The 4,777-nt window shown below is 38.1% G+C and overlaps 1 long non-coding RNA gene across 1 annotated transcript; it reads right to left on the reverse strand.

The window, feature by feature from the left end:
* Positions 1–2,088: 2,088 nt before the first annotated feature.
* On the reverse strand, positions 2,089–3,796 carry LOC134678963 (uncharacterized). Its single transcript, XR_010100270.1, has 3 exons — positions 3,501–3,796; positions 3,194–3,318; positions 2,089–2,868 (listed from the first exon to the last, which is right to left on the reverse strand). It is a non-coding gene; the product is annotated as an uncharacterized LOC134678963 (long non-coding RNA).
* Between the last annotated feature and the right edge of the window lie 981 nt (positions 3,797–4,777).

Raw genomic sequence — 4,777 nt, forward strand, 5'->3', positions numbered from 1 at the left:
AATCTGACGTGATATACCAAGGTACTTACCCCATACCTAGGTACACCTAGCGATTCCCACTTTTAGAGACAAGTTATATATATCCACTGTATTAATATTATTTATGTGGGGTAGTATAAAAACAATGTACTATTGTGTTAATTGTGGGTCGTGCTGAGGTCGTCGAAAATCTCAATGATAACATTAATAGCAATTCGCAAGGTAACAGAAAATGAGGCTTGTCCGCATAGACTTATAATATCCGTTATTTTTCGGGAATGACAGCTAAGTGACACTGACAGTTGACATCGTTTTTTTTCTATCTCGTCCCATTTACTACGCGCAAAGGAATTACTAGGATCTGCCATTTCGCCTCACAAACGTCATATAGATCATTTAAAAAATTATATTGAATCAATAAAATTAAATAAAAATAAAAGAGCTGCATTTCCGTGATCGCTATAATGAATACTATCGAAAAAAAATATAATTTGCCTATATTCAAAAAACTTTACCTACCCAATTGGATAGTAGAAATTCAATTATATTTTATATGTTCATCCATCTAAAACCAAATAAAAAGAAAGCCTCCCTCGGCTCTATAGTAAAATTATAATTCACATTTTAATGGCAATACAGTTCTCACAAAATATAATATGAATATCTAGGCCCTTTCTTTCGTTGTGTGTTGTTTGATCTTAAGCCTTCGTGTTGGTTCACGACCAACCCCCAGGATGATTTATTCCTTCGTGTTAGTTCTCGACTAACCTCCAGGATGTATGTATGTCCTTCAAGTTAAAGAATTGCACAACGATATTTAATAACAAAATATCATATTGCGCAACGAATAAAATGTAATCTCACATCTAACACTATGGTGTTAGATCCGCACGAAACGAAGATCGTTATTAAAAAAGCAATGTAGTCTGGTCTTGTGCCCAACACTTCGGCAACTAGACCGACGTGTGGACGCTACCACGCACAAATAAAGAATGAAGAGCGGAGCGGCCCCCCACGCCGGGGAGCGGTAACCGGAAGTGGGCGGAAGTTGCTATTTGTCAGTTTTAAGTCAAAATACTTACTCTAAAATCTGTGCGATGCTACCTGTACAATAGGGAAACTACATGGTTAATATACATTTATATCTAAAAAATGAAGTGACGAAATATAATCTGATGCTAACCCGCGATTTTCATCACGGACAAAAAAAAGCATTGCAAAGGCCAAAAGGCATACGTAAATACTCGTATTGTCCATAGCACCTCTTAGCGGATGGCGCTGGAGCTAATATACGGCGTTGCACGAACAAGAGATTTCCTTTGGCAGGATTGATCCTTAGGACCCAGGGATGGATTTAAGAAGTGGAGCCACCGAGATTTTTGATGTAAATTTTTAGGTGGGGGGCTCTCAACTTGATCTTGATATCTGCACCTCTAGCACAACTGGCCGCGACAGGCGCGAGAAGTGACAGATCGGCGCGACTTGGCGGCTTGTCGCGTGTTGGCAGCACAACTCACGCGCGAGAGCCGCGACAAACTCGCGATCAGGTGTCACTGTCAGAAAATGACAACGATCGCGACTTTGAACTAAAATCCGTAGCACAACTGCCTATTTAGAGACAAAATATTCTCTCGTCTTTATGTCAATCCGCGAGTCGAAGTCTACGCGACTTTATAACGCGACACGCTCTCGCGGGTGGTTTGCTTGTACTTTTTTAACTAAACTCATGATAATTATAACTTAAAAACAAGTTTCATATATTATGTAATAATATAATTTGTATAATTACTTATTGCCCTAAGGAATAAGGAAGTGTGGAACAGTCACTACATGCGCTTTACGCACTCTTCTATCGATGATTATGCACGGTGATACCTACAAGTACCACAACACACCCATCATGTTTACAACTTTAATTTCAAACAGCTAGCATGTAGGTACTCAATTAAGTAAATAGCTACATATGTATGATTTTTAAATTTCAATTCAGGTTCGTAAGTTTATAAAAGTAATCCTAAGACTTCCTTACACAAAACTTTCATCAACCTAACAACGGAGCCCGCTTGCTTATACATAAACGTAGCCGATGAGGTGGGTAGGTACAAATGTTCAAAACAAACTATCCAACTTATTAAGTAAGCCTTAGTCTTAGTAGTAATATTTAGGATCACGGTTAGATGTCTAATTTCAACAATCTCTTACTATTTAGGTACCGTTTGGAACCTTCCTCGACTTCAACAAAACATACCTACATGTGGCCTGTGCCCGCAGTATCGTACTGTAACAGAATGATGTAATACGTGGCTATAACAGGATCATGTCCGGCTCAAAATCATGCTTTGTATGAAATATTATCAGTCATCACCCACTAAACCATTCCATCCCCTGCCAACACCATACCGTGACGTGACTGGACCGAGCCGACCAACAATAATTTGAAGGAGTCGTTACGCTCATGTCATAGTCTGCGTAGCATAGGTACGGTTATCATATTGAAACTCCTCTAGATCATACCCGTGTTCTAGATGTTTCACTTCATGTTTGACAGAGCCTGATACGATCATGCTATGATACGTTGTTGTCAGCATTAGGTATAAAGTGGGCCTTGGGGAGCTAATCATGGCTTCTAGGAGTTCTAGGTACCTACCTACTTTATTTTTGTTTCTTTTCAGGTAAAAATACAGGAGAGAAAAAAAACAATATTTAAATTAATAATATATTGCTTTGCCTTATATATTCTTGCAATATTCGACTTATTATTAAACCTAATATATATTAACATCTAGAACCACAATAGAGAAATTGTAAGAATCTTCTTTATTACCCTTGAAAAGTATTGTCTCTCTTCCTTTTTCTTCGACATGCGGCGTAGGATAATTAAATATCACCCTGGAAAAAAAATTGGTTTGTATTGTAAACAAAACAATAAAATATGGTCATGACTTCATCGAGGACTATGAAATAAGCTTTTCATATCAATTTGTCAAATCATAAACAGTTACACAGTACACACACACACATGCCAATCCATTATTGGCACAAGAAAAACTATATGAAACTTATTTGAGAGTTACTGCGGCAGCTTAGATAGGTATGCCATAACCATTAGGGTTATTATTAATAGTTCACTTCCTCGGTGGTGTTCTTAAAGCTAAAGCGCTTCTCAGATCTTAGTTAATTTAGAAAAGGGGACAGCTCCATGTTTGAAACCTACAAGCTTGCCTAGTGTGTTTCTTTTCCTGACTCTCCACTTCGGGTCCCGTTGGCACGTTCCTGTTAACAATATTTTCCTTTGGGTGCTGGGATATCAATCGTGTCTAGGATAATGCTGAACTTATTCTGAAAAAAAAAAACACTATTTACAATAGGAATATGAGAACAAAACCAATAATAGCAATTCCATTAATTATAGTTACTTACAAAAATATTTTATTTAAAAGGTTTATTAAACATAAATTTTTAAACAATATATATTTTAAGGAATATTATCAATATTAAGTATATAAGGCTCTATTACTTACATTTTTTTCATATTTTTCCCGTAATTAAATGTTGACAAAATTTGGAAGTTCCTTGACTTTGACAGGAAAAACTTAACCATCGACAAAAAACCAGATTTTTTACCACCAAAGAACGAATGATTTAGCGCATCCCTGGTTTCCGATTCAGTGTTGCCACTTGCAAATATCGATTTGTTTAGACTTTGATTTCGCCGGGTAACACTGACGAGTCGCGCCGCGACTTTGAGTTCTCTACGCGGCTGTTGCAGTCGCGGGTACAAGTTATGCTACGGAAATCGACAGATTTGACAGCCGCGGGAATGGCGACTCGAGTCGCGGTCTAAGTCACGGATGCAAGATGTGCTAGAGGTGCTGTATCATTTAAGCTACTAGGTCAAGTTTGGTATCGTTTCCGTATAAATCGGGGGTGCCGAATTCATTTCTGATATCATAATGACACCATTCCGATGTAAAAACACATAAAATATGAAAAAAATATTTTTTTTTAAATTCCTCTTCACGCTTAAACTGCAGAACCTATTTAGTTAAAATTTGGTACAGAGATAGTTTGAGTCCCAGGGAATAACATAGCATACCTACTTTTAATCTCAATAATCATCCCTTAAGGGTGTGAAAAGGGAGGAGGAAATTTGTATGGGGATTCAATAACCGCTGAACCGATTTAGTTAGATAAAATTTGGTATAGAGATCGTTTTAGTCCCAGGGAAGAACATAGGATAGTTTTTATTCCAAAGAAAGAACCTTAAAAATGAAAGATAAGGTGTATAGTAGGATTGTATGGGAAATCAGTAAACGCTGAACCGATTTCGATGAAATCTATTTCTACATCTTTGATTTAGTTGAAAATGATACTAAACTTGACTTAGAACCCAAACTTAAAGAATTATTAACCTCAAACGTCGCAGACGCTTAAATTCCCCCCCCCCCCCCCCACCCCCCACCTGCATCAAAAATCTGGGTGGCTCTACTTCTTAAATCCATCCTTGGGTCCTAAGGACCAATCCTGCTAAAGGAAATCTCTTGTTCATGCAACGCCGTGGTTGACCTTTTTTTGCTCTGAGCAAACAACTATCTAGCACATCTTGCAGCTGCGACTTAGACCGCGACTCGAGTCGACATTCCCGCAGCTGTCAAATCTGTCGATTTCCGTAGCACAACTTGTACCCGCGACTGCAACAGCCACGTATAGAGAACTCAAAGTCGCGGCGCGACTCATCAGTGTTCCCCGATGGAATCAAAGTCTAAACATAAATGCTATTTACATGTGACAACACTGA

Source organism: Cydia fagiglandana, chromosome Z, assembly GCF_963556715.1.
Source record: "Cydia fagiglandana chromosome Z, ilCydFagi1.1, whole genome shotgun sequence".
NCBI lineage: Eukaryota > Metazoa > Arthropoda > Insecta > Lepidoptera > Tortricidae > Cydia > Cydia fagiglandana.